Raw genomic sequence first — 21,118 nt, forward strand, 5'->3', positions numbered from 1 at the left:
AATGAAGAACCAGATTGTTTCAGAGCTTGCATTTGTCTAGTACTGCATATGAAATTAACCAATTTTGCATGCATTGAGTTTTACAAGAGATGCAGCTTTGATAAGCATTTGCGAACAACTGCTACATGAATGTTTCAAAAATGGAAATGAAACATCACAAAAGTAAGGCAGCTTTGAATTTGATCAATTACGCCCTTTTAGTTTTTGCCATAGGTCTTTTAAAATAGCGGATAACATAAAGAGATAAGTAATTGACTTGTTTGGTTGAACATGATGCATCACCCGTTTTCTGCAAGTAAGTTGGAACGTTTACATTTGCAGGTTCTTTCACTGTGGTTGCAAAATTTCTTGACTTTAGTTCATAGTAAGCAAATCTTGCAGTTGTTCCTTGAGGGGCTGATCAATATTCATTAATCTCCCCATCTCAAGTAAGCCAAAGTATCTTCACAAGCCGGCTGAACACCGGAACAATTTATAATTATTAATACATCAAGTTACAGCTACAATCTAAAGTCTGAAGAATGTTTTGGAATGCATATAGTCCTTTTTATGTTTTCAGTTGGAGTACAATCAATAGTTATTACTGGAGTAAGAGAAAATTGAAATAACTGGAATTTTGAATAGTTTAATGCAATGGGTATTTTGTTCTCATTTTTACTTCTGTCCTCCAGTAGATTATATGCAATCTGCTTCAAATGTGCTAATTTTATTCTGGTTTGAGATGTTTGGCAATATTTACCACAAAGTAACACACTCTTGGTCAACTATTTATAAAATTACAAAACAAGTGGAACACCTTTGTTCCACTTAGTTTCCAACTTGAGCCTTGTGGACTGAGAGATGCCAAGCAGAGGCTCCCTCGGGAGGGAAAGCTCTCGTTCTCCCAATTTCACTGTCTAAACCTTAATTTCACCACAAGCCTAGTTTTGCAAATCGGACTCTATACTCTGATCTCTCAGTCATCCCTTGAGATATCAACATACTTCCAACTACAATATCCCTTCTCCCACTAATCACCATTGCAAACAGAACCGTACAACATTGTTAGAGCACAGAAACAAAGTCTGAAAGTTGAATACACTGGCTTTGTTATACCAAACTCACAAATCTCCTTCGATCCATCAACAAAAGTATCTTTTCATCTTTTAAAAGCTTTACAAATGCAAGTACCCATCAATATTCATCAAGGCACAGAAATACGAAAAAAACTCAGTGGAATTTTCCATGCTATTTTATTTCATATAAATGTAAATTATATGAATTTCTAAGAGGAATATTCTGCACTGATTCCTACATGCAAATGGCATTGCCTCAAGAAAGGGCACATGCTTTTGTACCATTTTTGAGCCACTCATTGCCCTGAACTACATGTGGAAGCTAGTCAGGTCAAAAGAACAAGATTAAATTAATTGTAAAAACTGAATTTATTAGTCAGTCCAGAGAACATTGATACTGTTATGCATTAGCTTTTTCAAAACCAGGGTTTTTCTTTTCAACCCCAACCATTATTCAAGATCCCTATAAGACAGTTGCTGGTATAAAAATGTTTTATTGAATTCATTTGTAATATTCATTCACCGGAAAAATGAAAAGTTGGGGCAGAAATCGCCTGTGAAACAACAGAGGAGCTCAACAGCGCTCTCTGTTAGTGGCGAAATGGAGGAGCTAGTTCTAACGTCCGGATATGCGCAGTGAAACGTGGAAATCCGGAACTTGCTCCAACAGGTTCGCTGGGATATGACAGCTTCGAATTAAAGAGCCATCGCACGCTGCAATCAGAGAAATCATTGAAAAAGTGCAAACTTGCTTATCTACCCAGCTGGAAAGTAACTGCCCTATCAGTTTACTCTCAATCATCAGCAAAGTGATGGAAGGTGTCGTCGACAGTGCTATCAAGCGGCACTTACTCACCAATAACCTGCTCACCGATGCTCAGTTTGGGTTCCGCAAGGACCACTCGGCTCCAGACCTCATTACAGCCTTGGTCCAAACATGGACAAAAGAGCTGAATTCCAGAGGCGAGGTGAGAGTGTCTGCCCTTGACATCAAGGCAGCATTTGACCGAGTGTGGCACCAAGGAGCCCTGGTAAAATTGAAGTCAATGGGAATCAGGGGGAAAAACTCCCCAGTGGCTGGAGTCATCCTTGCACAAAGGAAGATGGTAATGATTGTTGGAGGCCAATCATCTCAGCCCCAGGACATTGCTGCAGGAGTTCCTCAGGGCAGTGTCCTAGGCCCAACCATCCTCAGCTGCTTCATTAATGACCTTCCCTCCATCATAAGGTCAGAAATGGGAATGTTCGCTGATGAATGCACAGTGTTCAGTTCCATTCGCAACCCCTCAGATAATGAAGCAGTCCGTGCCCGCGTGCAGCAAGACCTGGACAACATCCAGGCTTGGCCTGATAAGTGGCAAGTAACATTCGCACCAGACAAGTGCCAGGCAATGACTATCTCCAACAAGAGAGTGTCTAACCACCTCCCCTTGACATTCAACAGCATTACCATCGTCAAATCCCCCACTATCAAAATTCTGGGGGTCACCATTGACCAGAAACTTAACTGGACCAGCCACATAAATACTGTGGCTACAAGAGCAGGTCAGAGGCTGGGTATTCTGCGGCGAGTGACTCACCTCCTGACTCCCCAAAGCCTTTCCATCATCTACAAGGCACAAGTCAGGAGTGTGATGGAATACTCTCCACTTGCCTGGATGAGTGCAGCTCCAACAGTACTCAAGAAGCTCGACACCATCCAGGGCAAAGCAACCGCTTGATTGGTACGCCATCCACCATCCTAAACATTCACTCCCTTCACCACCGGCGCACTGTATACCATCCACAGAATGCACTGCAGCAATTCACCAAGGCTTCTTCGACAGCACCTCCCACACCCGCGACCTCTACCACCTAGAAGAACAAGAGCGGCAGGCACATGGGAACAACACCACCTGCACGTTCCCCTCCAAGTCACACACCATCCCGACTTGGAAATATATCGCCGTTCCTTCATCGTCGCTGGGTCAAAATCCTGGAACTCCCTTCCTAACAGCACTGTGGGAGAACCTTCACCACACGGACTGCAGCGGTTCAAGGCGGCGGCTCACCACCACCTTCTCAAGGGCAATTAGGGATGGGCAATAAATGCTGGTCTCGCCAGCGAGGCCCACATCCCATGAACGAATAAAAAAAAACTAATTACGCCACAAAACAAGTAGGCTTAAAAATACAGGTCTAAACTAAGTTTTTACAGCGCGGTAAGTCTTAATTTTTAGTTCTTTGGCAGTCATTAACTTTTAAAAATGTGGAGTCTCATTACTCCTTATTTTAATAGTTTGGTCATTAAAAAAAAAATTTAAATTAAAAATGTTTTTTTCTTTTCCCCTCAATTATTTCTTACCCTCTTTTTTCACTGACTATAACTGTTTTTACATTGATTGTAATGCTGTAAATTTCACTTCCTAGTTGAACAATTCAAGCCTGCGGAGACAGTGAACGCAGCTTGTCAAAAATACTGAGATCTGATTGGTCGAGGGGAGAGATCGCTCCTCTCCCTTCTACCAGTGTCCTAGCTTTGCCTGAACTGACGCTGAGCTCTTCTCTGCTTCCTATAAGAGGAAATGGTCGCTGAAAAGACAGCGGTAAGTTAGTGGGTTAATATAAATCTATGGAGCGGCAAGCAGTGTTGGTCTGCCACTCCGAGCAATTTCTGCCCTGTTAAATATCTGACCTCCAAGTGACAATGATGAAATTCTGCCTGAAACCACAGGCAGGAAGTCCTCCCATTTTGCATAACTTAACCTTAAAAAAAAGAACGACTTATTGCAAAGTGCACATTAAATTCTGAATTAGCATAACTTTAGAAACAAAACTAAAAACTCACTCTTATTCAGAATGCACTACACTTATTGAAATAGAAACTCTTCACAGTAGTCAATAAATACCTAACCCTGGCATGATCAGACTACCAGGACCGCAAGGCAAGACAACTTTTCCAGCAGTGGTAGGCTTAGTTTCATGCAATACCAAAATCTGACTTGGTCACATCTATTGCACAATCACGTTAATTTTTAGATCTTTAGGCCTCGGCTGACAGAAAAAAACTTTAGAAAACAGTTTCGAGTCAACTGCTTCTATGTGGATCTCACCTTCAAAATGGATGCTCAGACTGAGAAATGGGAAAGATAAATATAACATTTTACCAAAAATAGTTAGACATAATGGAGTACATTCCACAGAACTAAAAGCTAAAATCTAAAACATGAGAACAGACAAAAGGGAAAATAGAACAAATGTTCATAATGTTTTATTTAAAATTATTTTTAAATGTTTATTGTATAGGATTAATATTAAGACAGAAACTCTCCATGTGTCCCTATGAAACATATAGGGGTATGGGGAGAGAGGAGTGATAGTTTAGCTTTGGATTAATAGGGCAGTGGGGAGAGACCAAAGTAGTGGGATTAGTTTTGAATTGCTCTAGCAAAGTGTCACCACCGACATGGGCCAAATGGCCGCCTTCTGTGCTGCAAATATCTATGGTTCTTCTCGCCTTCAAACAGCCACCTAACCTCAAACAGACCATCGTTCGCAGCAAATTACCCAGCTTTCAGGAGAACAGCGTCCACGACACCACACAACCCTGCCACGGCAAACTCTGCAAGACATGCCAGATCATCGAAACAGATACCACCATCACACGAGAGGACACCACCCACCAGGTACATGGTTCATACTCCTGTGACTCGGCCAACGTTGTCTACCTCATACGTTGCAGGAAAGGATGCCCCAGAGCATGGTACATCGGCGAGACCATGCAGACACTGCAACAACGGATGAACGGACACCGACAACAATCGCCAGACAGGAGGGTTCCCTCCCAGTCGGGGAACACTTCAGCAGTCAAGGACATTCAGCCTCCGATCTTCAGGTAAGCGTTCTCCAAGGTGGCCTTCGAGACACACGACAACGCAAAATCGTCGAGCAGAAATTGATAGCCAAGTTCCGTACCCATGAGGACGGCCTCAACCGGGATCTTGGGTTCATGTCACGCTACATGTAACCCCACCAGCGAAAAAAAGTTATCTGTTTTTAATACAACTGGACATTCTCTCTCTCTCTCTCTGCCTTTCGGGTCTCTTTCTCTCTCTGTCTTTGTGACCTGACCCATTGTGTATTCAGTATACTGGGATGTAATGTTTTCCGTGGCTAACCTGTCTGAACACCAACGACACCTTTGATTGCTGTGATCGTCTCCCAGCCGAGGTGTTATAGGGGGCAGTTGGAAAGATTATCTGTAATCACCGGGCATTGTTCTCTGACTTATATATGCTATGCGTTTTTAGAATCCCTTCACTCACCTGACGAAGGAGGAAAGCTCCGAAAGCTTGTGATTTAAAATAAAACTGTTGGACTATAACCTGGTGTTGTAAAAGTCCTTACATTTGTCCCCCCCAGTCAATCACCGGCATCTCCACATCATACCAGTGTTGGAACTGATAACTTAAAACTGATAGCTTGAGTGCAGTTCAACTGGAATTCCCTGGAGCTATCAAATTAATGTTCTGTTTAGCAAATAATTAGCAGTTGCCAAACAATGGTGAGAATGATTTTTTTTTAATATCCTCCAATCAAAGTGTGTTATTAATCCTTTGGTGTATATGCAAGAGAGCGAGATCTCAAAGCTTTGCCATAACATTTTAAATTTAATTTAAAGAAGCATATTATATGAATAAAATGCACCTTTATATAAGGTTTTCAGATGTTACATTCTGTAAATATATGAATTTCTGAGGGAAAATTGTCTATTCTTATCCACTGCTGACAAGTTTCAAGGGCACTGAGGCCGGAACCTGAAACGGGATCAGTGATTGCATTAAATCAATCCACAAAAATCATTTTTCTATTGGCTGAAGTTTGTCGTCAGTGAGGATCAAAAGGCATTCTCTGGGCTAGTGCTAATGAGGCACAAGTACGTTGCTCTCCAAAAAAAAATCAATAAAGGCATCCTTGGATCTGGAAAAAGCATTACGCTGACCCAAAAGGCCATATCAAGGACCCATGTGCAAGGAGATCAGAAACAACTAGTGCAGCATGCTGTACAAATAGGTCTTAATTAACTAGTTCAATGGGTGGAAGTGGACTCTACATTGCATGACAGGGCAGCAGGCATGGGCTATATGCAAGCCGAATTCTTGAAAGCTGCTCTAGGTTGGGCGGGGGGGGGGGGGGGGCGTTGGTGTAGTCGTGAGTGTATGAGGGTATCAACAATGACTTTGGTCGAGCACACCTGTGCACATTTAGTGCCCCTAAACCTTGGCTCTGCCAACCTCCAACTAAGCTCTCTGGACTTGGGTAAGGGGAGTGTATGTGCACTTTATCAGACAAACAAAAATTCTACCTGTAACTTGGTTCAGAACCTCAAATGTGGTGAAGTTCTGCACCTCTGATCAAAAAAATGTCACTAAGATGCTATTGATGGGTCGAACTAGGCACAGCTGCTCTTCTGCTATTATTTAAACATACAGAATATGTATTTTATTCGATGGCCATACCACTTCAGAGAGACTTTTTCTCCCCCAAATCTGTGATAGTCTATGAGTTTGTTTTAAAAATAAAAATGCAGTATTTGTAGCCAAGTCTTGTCATGAGCATAATCAAGCTCACAGTAAGACTGATGAGATACGATTGCACTCAACACAGCAAGGCTAATAAAGAAAACAGCAGAAGGGTTCAGCATAATATTCCTGATGTAACTGCTCTGGCATTGGATGTGGAAAGGAAAGGTCATAAAGAAGTTTAATGCAATCAATGTAACGTTTTGAAAGACAAATTTGGGGGATAGGTTTTCAGCTTGCAGACAGTAAAGCCAGTTATATGTTGGAAATTATCCTCACTTAGCACCCAAAGAAGAAGGCTGTAGTTTCCAATGAAGAGCACCGAACTTACTGCTGGTGGTAAGTTAGAACACTGAATCATGTTCGTTACCTTTATGCAAATCCAATACTTTAAAGTAACACTTTACGTTGGACAATATATGCTAACAAATGTACTTAAGTGTGACATCATGTTGGTGTCAAAATAAAACAATGGCATCCACATTTCTTCAGGCTAGATTTTTTCCTGGATGTCTGTTTTGCAAATAAGACTTGTTTGGAATATCCATGACATGACCAACATCCAAAGCAAAGCTCTGGACATAGAACTTGAAAGGTTTAAAACAAGTAAAAGCTGCAAACTTCAAACCCTGTAGAAATGTCAAAAATAATTAATTTGGATTTGAATACTTAATAGTTGAAAGGGCATCATCAAGGTTACTGCTACAAAGAATAACTAACTTAGTTAAAGCATTAGATTGCAAAGTTCTTGAAAATCATTTCAGAGGGCAGAACATCTACCCCAGAGTCCCAAATGTCTAGTATATTTAAATTACATTTTCTCCTTCCACACAATCTCCAAGAACAGTAAAAGTAATTGAAAAAGCACTATGCATAAATTAACTTAAACAGGACACGAATGATAACCTTTAAAGTCGCTAATACACATGCAGAATGTTGTTTATAAAATAATCCACTTAAATTCCAGATGCATAACTGTCCCTTCCAAATGCATCTGACTCCAGTTCCAGTGCAGAGGATCAGAAGTAATAGTTGCTTATTATAATCATCTCCATATATGTGTCAATTTCCCCTTTCAACTCCATAACATTCTATGCCTCCTCCATCCCACTCTTGGAACTCCACGCTCTTCTTCCAATTCAGTCCCCACTCTTTCCCTTTACTTTCTCCATCACTCACCTACTCAAATTCATTTGCTCCACAAAGCTTACTACCTCTTCCCTCTCTTATCTTATCTCTCTTCAGACTGAGTTCCAGATGACACAGCTCCCACTTAGTCCTTTCGCCGACATTGTCATCCTCTCCCTATTCTGTGGTACTGTCTTCGCCCCTTTCAATACTGCATCACCATTTCCTTCAAAAAAAAGGTCTCCCCTTAGCCCTTCTACTCTTTCAAATATTATCCTATATATCCAACTTGTCCTTTCTCTCCAAGTCATTCAACCAGTTGTTGCCCCCCAATTTCTCTCTGCACTCCCTTCTCTAATTTGATTTCCAATTTGTTCACAGCACTGAAACCACTCTGATCAAAGTAACACCTGTGTTATTACTCTGTGGCTCACAGTCCCTCATCGTCTTCTCTGCACCATACTGCTGACCACCCCATTCTTCTCTTCCAACTCTGCCCTGCGGTCCATCATCATGGCATCATTCTCTCCTGGCTCCATTCTTGTCTGTCCCATTATAGCCAGCTTCTCCTTTTATTACTACATAATTACCTCATGGCTCCAATGATCAACTTTTTTTTTAAAAAGCAACTACATGCAACTCCTCAGACCATAATCCAGGATTTGTTTTTAAATGCACGATGTCAACATGCAACATGATCTCTCCAACAGCACTATCAACTTCAAGACTGCCTATTTGACGTCAAGTTTTGAATTAGTCAAAATTTCTTACAAGTTAACGTAGGCTCATGGGTGAACTACATTCTTCACAAACATCCACTGCAGTTCCCATCAGAGCCAGTCCCAATCCTATTGGTGCAAAATGGCCTGAGGAAAGTACTCTCCACGTATATCAGTGTATCCTTCTGTGTCTACACATATTTCCAACTATGATGAGGTAGGATGCGTCACACAGCTGCATATAATGATGGTAGTAGTGGTACATTATTAATTTGCAGAAGAAAATGAATATTTGTGGATAGTGGAGGATTAAAATATATAGTAAGTTTAACTATTTTTTCAAAAATGTTTGTCTTAGGTCTCTGGTCCCCAAATGTGTGGGGCATGAGGCCTGCTCAGCTGGGTGGAAAACAAGTAAGGGGCATAGTCACCATCAACGGGCGAGGAGAATATGAAAAGTTATAGGGAGAAAAGAGGTGTAATTACGATGGTTTGATGTAGGCAGATAAAGTTCTGGAAAATGTTTTCCAATTGAGATGATGTGGTGGAAGACAGAGCCTGGTGTGGTGTTCTGGAGTCATCTGTAGTTTTCATATACTTTTCAAAGAGAACAGAAGACATATAATTGCAACATGGAAACAGGCCATTCAGCCCAGCCAGTCCCCGTTGGTGTTTATCCTCCAGTTGTCTTAATCCTATGTGCCTGTTCATGTATCCCTTGATCCCTCTTTCCTTCAACCACCTATCCTCTTAAATATTGATATGGCCTCTGCTTCAATCACTAATTCTGGTAATGCATCCTACAACTTAACAACTCTGTGTTTAAAAAAAGTTTCTCGTGCTCTCCATCCTAAACCTCTTGCATTTAATCTTGCAGCTATGTCCTCTTGGTCTGGGCCGCTTAACCACTGGAAACAGCCTGTTTCTATGTACCCTTTCTCATCCCTTCATAATTTTAAAACACCTCCACCAAATCACTCCGTAATCTCCTCTGTTCCAACATAAACTTCCCAATTTTCCAAGGCTTTCTTTGTTTTTGTATTTCCTCATTCTAGGTAGGATTGCAGTGGATCGGTACTGTATTCTCTCTATTGCCTCAACATGTGGAAGCCAAAACTGCACTCAGTACTCCAACTGTGGTGTTATTAAATTTTTATTTGATTCACCATTACATCTTGACTTTTATATTCTAAACCTCTTGCCATAAGTCCCAGTTTTTAAATGGATAAAACCTGAATAAGTCAAGTTTTAAAAGAGAATTCCACAGGCCTTGAGTTTAGTGTGGATTCTATCAACAGAGGTTATATCATGAGAGTTAAAAGAAATGGGAGCAAGATGATGATTGACAGGGACTTGACGATGGCAGCCTGAAGGAAAATTAGCACAAAAGATGGTGCTGAGTAAGTAATAAACAGAGGCAGCATCACCAGAATGGGTATAGTAGAAAGAAGGGGGAGAAGGTCAGTAACCAACAGGAATAAATTAAATTAGATTTATGTGGGGGGGAAAAAAGAAGAGAAAGCAAGATTTTTGGGTGGAAGAAATGATCGAGGCACTCAAAACTAATGTAAACAAGAGTTAAGAACGCAGTATATTATTTTGCTAATATATTAGCACAAGACACATGATTCAATATTATGTCTATATTAGCACTGTGGGAGAACCTTCACCTCAAGGACTGCAGCGGTTCAAGAAGATGGCTCACCACCACCTTCTCAAGGGCAATTAGGGATGGGCAATAAATGCTGGCCTTGCCAGCGACGCCCACATCCCGTGAATGAATAAAAAAAATGTCTACCCCAAAATGCATCAAAGAAAAATATGAGATATTCAAGTGCAAGGCCTAGAACCTCCCCATATTAGGGACTAATCTAATGGATGAGAGACTATGAGAATATTTTGGTGGGACTTAACCTTTGGGACTTAAAGCCCAATGTACTCGTGTTTAACCACTCATAGACCAGAGAAGATAATGCTGAAATGGCCTCCTCTTTTGGGTTCAGATTTAAGTTTAGCATGTTCTAGAATTGCTTACATTGATAGTTAGATGTTTGTTTGTTCTGCTAACATCTAAAAATAATTATAGTTGTCATTAGGAAAGTGCCATTGTAACTGAATGTGTTTGTGCATTACAGCAGGTAATTGCATTAAGAATTGACTGCTGTATATGATCCAATAAAACACTGGCTTTGAACAAGGAAAAAAAGATCAATGTTGCCGTAGTAATCTGTCAGTAAGCTTTGCTGGTGGTTTCATGCCAATGTTGTTTATAGTCCGAAAATTTTTTTTAAGGTTTATTACAGCCAAATTGAATTTCTCGATTTCTATTTCCAATCACTGTGTACTGTAGTTGAATTATTCCAGCTCAGACCTGGCGACACACAACAGCATCAATCAAGGAACAAAATAAGGATCAGGGATTTTCTTTTTGGACTTGGAGTACTCTGGGAATTTTTTTTTTAAAAACAATTGTAAATTCACAAATTGCTCTTATGGCAGCGTTGAGGTAAAGACAGATATAGGACTCCGTTTATTTGGGAAATGTTAGATTGCTTTCCAAGCTGCATAAGAATTATAGATAAAGAAAGTTTCTGAAGTTGGGGTGGAGTTTGGAATAATAAAAAAAAAATCTGCAAATTAGATACTGACATAATTTCTAAGTCTAGCCCCACCTTGGTTTGGTCCTGACTCACTCCCACCTTATCCTCGTTATGTGAAAACAGTCTTTGAGCAAGTCACTGCTTATGGTCCCAAGCCCAAAATTAGTGAGTACATCCCTCTTATACCATGATATGGGAATATTACTGTTTGATCATCAGTGTTTACCTGTTGTAAACGTTGTTTTCTGCTGAAAATATTGCATTTAGCTGTAATGCTTGTGTCTAGTTGTTATAAGTAATTGTCCATTAATTCTTCTTGCTATGTCGGCTGTCTTTACCTCCTCCAAGCCAGTGTTTCAAACCCAGATAATATGTAGAAGTGTAGCCTGCAGTAGAGCAGCTGCTTACCCTTCTGGGTGGAACTAACCATTTCTGGTTGTTCAGTCTCATTCAGCATTATTTAATCCTTGAGGCCTTGACGTATCATTATATTTATCGTGCGTTCCGGCAGCTGTAAACGCACAATTATGTTCTTGCTGTACCGCGTGTATGTCTCCCCACTCTGAACAATGCACTACTGTGATACAAGGTAAAAGGTATGCCTAACATATAAGGAAATATAGGTTTAGAAGGTATTTAGGGGAACCAGGCTCAAAAGGGTTAAATAGTCAAGACTTTAGCTGGAACTGATGTACCACCAAATAGACTGTTTTTAAATTAACTTATTGCAGCTGCAGGATGACTAACAGCCGTGCTATTGCAAACTAAGGGAGGAATGCAACGGTACCCCCACTCCTTCAGACATACAGGAATGCTGAAGCTAGCTAGAACTCCCATTACCTTAAAGGCCTACAGGGTGATTCATCAACTGCAGGGACAGAGAAACATCGTGCTAAGAATAAGGAGAGATAAGGGGGGGGGCACATGGCACTCTCATATCTGGACAAGTACATGTTGTCCTAATGATTGGGTAAATTAAGGATTGTATTGGGGAAAATACCTGATCGGATGTATTTTGCCGCAGTTCCGTTTTTTTGGGTATAACTGGGGGGATCTGAGACTTTGTTAGTGTAGAAGACAGAAAAGAAAGCACCAGGTGGGTGAACGAGACCGAGAGTGCGTGAATGAAGGAACAGGGAACGCAGTTGCGGTTTCTAACCAAAGGACAACAGGGTAATATAATTCTCAATTGTGCTTTGTAAACTACTGCTTAAATACTATAATGTATTGATTCTTGCTTGTACTAAATAAAGTCACATGGCTATTGACCAATACAGTGTGAGTCTCGATCAATTGAACAGAGAGTCAAATCGACTACAAATTGGCAAGCTTCAGCCAGGAGACTGACAAAATAGCCGTTGGCATATGTGGTATAAGCGAGATACTAGGACTGACGTGGTCTGATATTGCCTAGGAAGGGAACCTTCGGGAGCATAGGACATTGCAACCTACCGAGTGGTATAGTGACAATTCATCAACACTTTAGTGTCGACAGAATGGCTAGCTCAACCGATGTTGAGAGTCTGAGAAAAGAAGTTTGATAAATTACGCGTGACAGATTTAGTGTTGTTTTTAACCAGTCCTGAAGGGGACACGTGCCAAAAGCCAACAGAATGGATGTTTGAAGCAAAAGTGAAATAGGAAAGAAATTGTGCAGAAGGACGAAGAATTAAAATAGGAACTTCTATCAGACTTTGTGTGAGGTAGAGACTAAAGTAAAGAAACTGGTAAGGGAGAAGGAAATTAAAGAGGAGGATTGGAAAGCAGAAGTTTTGTTGCTTCAGCCACAGGAGTTAGGGAGGTTAAGAGAGGAAGTTGAAATTCGGAAGGGTAGATTGAAAGATGAGGAAGAACGAACAAAAAGATGGAGGGAGCTTCACCACACCAGGCTTGGGTGAGGACATAGACAGTGAGCTGGAGACTTTGAGTTGGTACAGAATAGGAACCTATGATGGAATCAAGAAGAAAGGGAAAGGATCACACGCTACAGAATGTGTTCTTTTGTTTTCAGTGTACTGTCTTTTTAAAAAGCCTGTCCTCATTGAGTACGCTTTCCTTTTGCTGTTGCGGGCTACGGCCCCTTATTAATGCTTGTTATGAGTTTTCCTCTTTTGTATAATGTTACAAAGGTTTTGTTTAGCTCTACAGTTATTTCCAGTATTTTCAGTTTTTGGAAAGGCACGCCTTAAGAACGATGAAACAAGACTATATAATTTACTGGGTTTTAGTAAGCACATACTATATTGATAATTTTATTTGTTTTGTGTTGTGTTTAATTTTGATATTGCTGAATTAAAATTGGAGTTAGAGGTTAACTAACCTATCAAATTGTGGAAACCAGACTTTTATTGTGGCCACAGTAAAATTTTGGTATTTATAAAAAATTTGGGAGTCTCAAATTCCAGACACGAGATTATCACATATGAAAATGAATCTGTTTGAAGTTGTGTTGAGTATTGGTGAGCATGAATTGATCTGATTGGAATTGTGTTGAGTATTGGTGGGTGTGAATTGATGTGTAAGGAGTTAATGTTGTTTGTAACTGTAAATCGAAGAACGATATCTTGTTATCTCGTAGAGGAGATTAATTTTGAGATAATCATCTTGGTTGCACTGAAATTTGATAGCTGTTAGCTCTGACAGCACCCTTTTTATCTTGTGATCGGTTGTGGTCAGAAAAAAAGTGACCGCAAAACAGAACAAGTTAAAGGATACCTCCATCTCGTATCTCAAATTATAAAACTTAAGAAACAATTAGAAACCGATGGAGACCTCAACAAAATATTGACGGAACAAAAATACAACTGAGATGAACGAACTGAAATGCTATCTCCCGACGCTAAAGGTTTTTTCAAAAATTACGTGAAAGCTACGCTGAGAATGCTGCATTCATCTGATGATATCTGGCTCCGTCATTTTGTTTCTGCAAAGGAGTTAGCCCCTACCAAGGGCACCAACATCTGTTTTTAATTCACCAAGCAACAACCTTTGCATTTATTTAAAATAAATTTCTTAAAGGATAAACCCAGCAACTATGGACCAGTTAGTTTAACCTCGGAGGTGGGGAAACTTTTAGAAACGATAATCCGGGACCGAATTAGCAGTCACTTGGACAAGTGTGGATTGATTAGGGAAAGTCAGCAGAGATTTGTTGAAGGCAAATTGTGTTTAACTAACTTAATGAGGTGGCAGAGAGGGTAGATGAAGGCAATGCAGTTGATGCGGTGTATATGGACTTTCAAAAGGCGTTTGATAAAGTGCCGCATAATAGGCTTGTCATCAAGATTGCAGCCCACGGAATAGAGGGAACACTAGCAACATAGATACAAAATTGGCTAAGTAACAGGAAGCAGAGAGTAGTGGTGAATGGTTGTTTTTTGGACTGGAGGGAGGTGTACAGTGGTGTTCCCCAGAGGTCAGTACTAGAACCACTGCTTTTCTTGATATATATTAATGACTTGGACTTGGGTGTATAGGGCACAACTTCAAAAGCTGCAGATGATACAAAGCATGGAAGTGAAGTGAACAGTGAGGAGAATACCGATAGACTTCATGAGGATACAGACAGGCTGATGAAACGGGCGGACAAGTGGCAAATGAAATTTAACGCAGAAAAATGCGAAGTGATACATTTCGGTAGTAAGAACGAGAAGGGGCAATATAAACCAGAGGGCACAATTCTAAAAGGGGTACAGGAACAGAGAGATCTCGGGGTATATGTGCACAAATCGTTGAAAGTGGCAAGGCAGGTTGAGAGAGGGGTTAAAAAAGCATACGGGATCCTGGACTTTACAAATAGAGGCATAGAGTACAAAAGCAAGGAAGTCACGATGAATCTTTAAAAAACACTGATTCGACTACAACTGGAGTACTGTGTCCAGTTCTGGGCACCGCACTTTAGGAAAGATATGAAGGCCTTAGAGAGGTGGCAGCTAAGATTTACTCGAATGATTCCAGGGATGAGGGACTTTAGTTATATGGATAGACTGGAGAAGCTGGGGTTGTTCTCCTTGGACTAAGATTTAAGCCCTATCGAAAATTCAAAATTACATGGAGAAGGAAAAACAATCATCCATGAGAATAAACCAAGTTGCTTTACCTCTTTTGAAAACATTTTGCCAAAAGTAATTACAAGCACTGACAAAAGGTCTTTGACAGCACAAGTTCTGACGAAAGGTCTTCGACCTGAAACCTTAACTCTGTTTCTTTCTCCACAGATGCTGCCTGACTTGTTGAGCTTCTCCAGCATTTTCTGTAATTACAAGCACTACTGTCTCTACTGTAAAACCACAAAGCCTGGAAATAATTGGTTTCTGAAATTGGAATTGATAAGATAAATTGATATGAGTTGCAGTTCAAGCACTCGAGAAGGGAAAATTCACCGGTAGTTTAAGGGGATAATCAAATTATATTTTAAAATAAGAGTCTAGTCTAAATGGTTCATGTCCAATGCCGTGTATCAAGGAAGAAAGTATTTTGGGGGGGAATAAATTTGTACATGGACTGACAGGACTTGTCAAACAATACTGCTGTCAAATTGGGATAAAGAAAAGCGAAAAGAAGAATTTAAGTAAAATAAACAAAAAATGTATTGAAATATTGGACCAGACTGTGATTATATTGGACAGTTCCTCCAGAGCTCATGAATGGTAATATGATGGGAATGTGTAAAACTGGATGAGAGGAAATAATTGAGGATTAAAGTATACAAACAGAGAAATTACAACCAAATGGGAATTTTTCGATGGTCACCGCCCTAGGTGATTATGGGTGAATTTCAGGAACCAAACCAAAGGAGTTAGGGAAAGATGTGTGAGTCCATCCATGAGTAAAATCAATCACCTGGGCATGATCTACCACAAAATATCAATCTAGTATAAATGTACAATCTAGTGAAAATCAGGGAAGTGTAGTTGAGAATAGTAATTTGATAGGTTTCTCGTTGAGATATTTGTGACCTTGCCTATACTGAACAATGAGAAACTACATTTGATAGCCTGCCCACTACCTGAGACATCGGGACCCTGTAGGAGGAGATAAACAAAAACCTTCAGACACCCCACGATCTTTTGAAAAGAAAGCCTGAAAGCCCAACAATGGCTACAGAGGACATAAAAGATACAAATGTATGTTGCTATCAATTGTAAATGGAGACCAGGATGAAGAAATGATTACAAAGGCCAACGGCCTGGCGAGCTACTGGAACCACTCTTTAAACAGTGCAGTTGCTCTTACAGGATTGAATCGTACTAGACATATGATGTGTGCCATGGAAATCACATTTAGAAATACCATGAGGAAAAAGAAACTGGCTAGCAGAAAGTTTACTTGTGATGTGTTGCATGTGAGGCAACTAGTGTGCAGACATGCATGATGAAGATGCGCTGAAGAACGGATCTGAGACATGCTCAGTTACTGGACAACAGCATGACATGAAATGGTTAATGTGGTTCAGGAGAGCGAGATAACCTTTTAAACAAGGCTCTGACACATGCTCCATAGAAAAAACGACTAATCAGGAAACACTGGTACCAATCAGAGAGATTGAAATTAAAGAGGGACATAGTAATTTGGATTTCCAAAATTCAGGTTAGGTTCTTTTCAGTTATCAATGAAATTGGCCTAGGGAGAAATAATACTTAGCAAAAATATCCACAAGATGGATATTTGTAAAAGGAGAGCTGGAGAGTCTTTAAAGTCCATGATTTCTTGATATTATGATGTGTTCCTTGAAGCATATGCTTAAAAGATTCAGTTGACACGCTAACAACCTAGCGATAGCGGCCCCGATGCAGCAAGGTACAAAATAAGACTGAGTGAGGAGTCGGAGATGGCTCCTCTTCCTCAAGGTGGGGACTATAAGGAACTATAGGTTTAGACGATATTTTGGGGAACCAGGCTCGAAGGGGTTAAATAGTCACGGCTTTAGCTGGAACTGCTGTGCCACCAAATAGACTGTTCTTAAAATAATTTACTGCAGCTGCAGGATAACTAACAGCCATGAGCATCTCGTTATTGCAAACTAAGGGAGGAACATAACAGTACCTCCATCCCTTCGGACATACTGGAATGCTGAACCTAGCTAGAACTCCTGTCACCTTCAAGTCCAACAGGGTGATTCATCAACTGCAGGGACAGAGAAACATTGTGCTAAGAATAAGGAGTGATAAGGGGGGGCCCACAAGGCACTGTTTCACCTAGACAAGTACATGTTGTCCATATGATTGGGTGAAATAAGGGTAGTAATGGGGAAAATAACCGATTGGATGTGTTTTGCCGCAGTTCTGTTTTTTGGGGTATAACTGGGGTGATCATATTATAGAATCATAGAAACTTTTTGGCACAGAAAGAGGCCATTCAGCCCATCGTGTCCATGCCAGCCGAAAATGAGCCACCCAGCCTAATCCCGCATTCCAGCACTTGGTCCGTAGCCTTGTAGGTCACCGCACTTCAGGTGCACATCCAGGTACTTTTTAAATGAGTTGAGGGTATCTGCCTCTACCAGTCTTTCAGGCAGTGAGTTCCAGACCCCTGCCACCCTCTGGGTGAAAAACATTTTCCTCAGCTCCCCTCTAATCCTTCTACCAGTTACTTTAAATCTATACCCCCTGGTTATTGACCTCTCTCCTAAGGGAAAAGGGTCTTCCTATCCACTCTATCTAGGCTCCTCATAATTTTGTACACCCCAATTAAATCACCCCTCAGCCTCCTCCGTTCCAAAGAGAACAACCCCAACCTATCCAATTATTCCTCAGCCAAAATTCTCCAGCCCTGGCAACATCCTTGTAAATCTCCTCTGTACCTTCTCTAGTGCAATTACATTCTTTCTGTAATGTGGTGACCAGAACCATACACAGTACTCAAACTGTGGCTTAACCAGTGTTTTATACAGTTCCAGCATAACCTCCCTGCTCTTATATTCTATGCCTCAGCTAATAAAGGAAAGTATTCCATATGCCTTCTTAACCACCTCATCTACCTGTCCTGCTATCTTCAGGGATCTGTGGACATGCACTCCAAAGTCCCTCACTTCCTCTACACCTTTCAGTCCCCTTCCATTTATTATGTACTCCCTTGCCTTGTTTGGCCTCCCAAAATGCATTACCTCACACTTCTCCGGATTGAATGCCATTTGCCACTTTTCTGCTCACCTGACCAGTTGATTGATATCTTTCTGCTATCTACAGCTTTCCTCCTCACTATCAACCACACGGCCAATTTTTGTATCACCTGCAAACTTCTTAATCATGCCCCCTACGTTCAAGTCCAAATCATTAATATATATCACAAAAAGCAAGGGACCTAGTACTGAGCCCTGCGGATCCCCACTGGAAATAGCCTTCCAGTCACAAAAACACCCGTCGACCATTACCCTTTGCTTCCTGCCACTGAGCCAATTTTGGATCCCACGGATCTGAGACGTTGTTAATGTAGAAGGCAGAAAAGAAAGCACCAGGCAGGAGAATGAGAGTATGAGAATGAAGGAACAGGGTTGCAGCTTCAATCCAAAGGACAACGGGGTAATATAATTCTCAATTGTGCTTTGTAAATTATTGCTTAAATACTGTACTATATTGATTCTTGTTTGTACTAAATAAAGTCATATGGCTATTAACCAACACGGTGTCAGTCTCAAGACAATTGAACAGTGTTAAATTGACTACAGGCACATACGACTGTGTTCAGTAACAGTGTTCACCTCTCCTTTGGATTAATGCACAGTGTGTCAATATGCATCACTTTTTTCGGAGATATTCTGCACGATAATCATTTTCATTAAGTGTCATGTTGTTCGATCCTGACCCAAGTATAAATTACACTGACTGCTTTACATATAGGTACAATTAATATTATGGATAAGAAGTCTGTCCTTTTAAAGGACAATTACCAGAGAATGAACAGTAAATTTACGGTTAAAAGTACCAGGATTGTGGTCTCTGGTTTATTACCTGTCATTGTAGGGTGAACAGAAAGGCTTTAATGATTGGTTTGAGGCTTTGAATAAAAAAAGGAGAAACTAGCATTTGTGGATAACTGAAGGAGATTTGCTGAAAAAGCAACATTTTTTTCCAGGAGGGATAGGGTTTATCAAAACCAGCTGGGGCCAAAAAATTGGCCCTGAGTGTAAAAGAGCAATTGGGAGGTTTCTAATCTAATTACGACTCGTACTAATAATTAACGGGCACAGTAGTGTAGTGATAATGTTGCTGGACTAGTAATTTATTAATGTTAATTATAACTATATTGTTGAGATAGATGTCAGCTGGTGGCCATTGTAGAAAGTCTAATACAGTTTAATCTGTACAAGAATTCACTGATGAGCAGTTTTTAATCCCAGAGTGTATAAAATCTAACTTGAGTTTTAAATAAACATGGAAATGTTCTGAAAATCAGTAGTCATTTACGCCCAATACTACTCTAACCTGGAAAGCTTGTTTGTATGCAACATTAACTTGCCAGTCTGAAATTATGCTGCCGCTTTTGACTCCACATCACATTATAGTTGGGGGGCCAACACCCTTGACAAATGAGGGTATTAAACTTCTTGTTCTCAGGCAGCTGTACATCTCTGGTCTCCTGACATTTGGGTGTGTAGTAGAACAGCAGACAAATATTCAAAATTGCAAATGAGCAATAAAGTTTATAGAAAATGCCATCATTTTCTGTATAAATTTAAGCTCGGTAGCGAGAGCTCAACCTCAAACTGTGAGATGCCAGAAGTGTGTGGAGCTTAGCCTCAGTGGGAGTGAGTGGGAGATTAGTACTGAAATTTACATTTATATATTTTACAGTATTTTGAAATTAAACTTTTTAATTTGCTTCATTTTAGCTGCTTAATATTAGGAACTGGTTAAAATTGTTTATTTGATGCCTTAACTATGAACTGGTTTGAGGTGATAATAGGTAAATAATTGGTTACAAAAGAGATGAGAGACTAGAAGAGTGTGGAATTTAGCCTAGAAGTGCCATTGCGCAGGATTTTTTTTTCTTGTGTAAAGTGAGTAAGTAGATTTTGATTCTTGAGAGTTTGGTGCTCGTGGGAATTCAGGCTAACAATGTCTACATTTTTAAAATTAGACACAAAGGGATGGCAGGGCAGAGGACCTTCATACTGTGTGCAGAGGGTAAACAGAACAGTGGTAGAGGATTTAATTTAATATGGCAAGGGGGTGGGGAAAGTCTAAAGTTTGAAACTAGAGGGGAATAGCAGGATTAATAGACCCATTGGAATAGATACAGAGGCTTAGCTAAAATAAATAATGAGAAAATACTGTCAGCACACTTGAGCACACAATCTATGCTGACATTTCAGTGCAGTACTGAGGGAGCACTGCACAGTTGAGGTGCTGAGTTTTGGATGAGGCATTAAACTGAGGTTCTGCCAGCGCAGGTTGACGTAAAAGATCCCATGACACTATTCGAAGAAGAGCATAGGAGTTCTCCCGGTGTCCTGACCAACATTTATCCCTCAACCAACAACACTAAAACAGATTATCTAGTCATTTATCTCATTAGTTTTTGTGCAGCCTTGCTGTGCTTAAATTGTTTGCCATGTTCATCTACATAACAGTGGCTACACTTCAAAAGTAATTAACTGGCTGTGAAACGGTTGGGACATGCGGAGGTCGTGAAAGGCCCTTATGTAGATGTACGTTTGTTCTTTCTTCTATGGGGAGAGAACAGGGTAGTAGGATTAGTTTTGGATTGCTCTAGCAAAAAGCTGGCACATACCCAATGGGCTAAATGGCTTCCTTCTGTAAAATTCTATTTCTATGGTGCCTATAGCCCCTTATGTTTCCATTTTCACCTTCAATGCTCGCTTTTGATATGTGCAATTATCATCATGCCAACATTATGAGGTCCGTTACCAACTTCAGAGCTGCTGAAAAATTTGAGAAATCTGACTGGCAGTAGAGCTTCGATCTATGTGACTACTGCATATGTAACATGAACTGGTCTCCGATCGGAATTTGTGTAACTGCAGCTTCAACTTCCTGCTTCTTCTCACTTTCCCTGACCAAAGGAGGAAATAGAATTTGAGGTAGAAAATAACT

General features: G+C 40.5%; 1 protein-coding gene across 1 annotated transcript in view; it reads right to left on the reverse strand.

Annotated features, from left to right (window-relative positions):
* Window positions 1–21,118, reverse strand: part of ctnnbl1 (catenin, beta like 1) — a 220,812-nt gene that overhangs the window by 64,447 nt on the left and 135,247 nt on the right. The gene's annotated exons all lie outside the window — the stretch shown is intronic.

The sequence above is a fragment of the Heptranchias perlo genome, chromosome 19, assembly GCF_035084215.1.
Source record: "Heptranchias perlo isolate sHepPer1 chromosome 19, sHepPer1.hap1, whole genome shotgun sequence".
Taxonomy (NCBI): Eukaryota; Metazoa; Chordata; class Chondrichthyes; order Hexanchiformes; family Hexanchidae; genus Heptranchias; species Heptranchias perlo.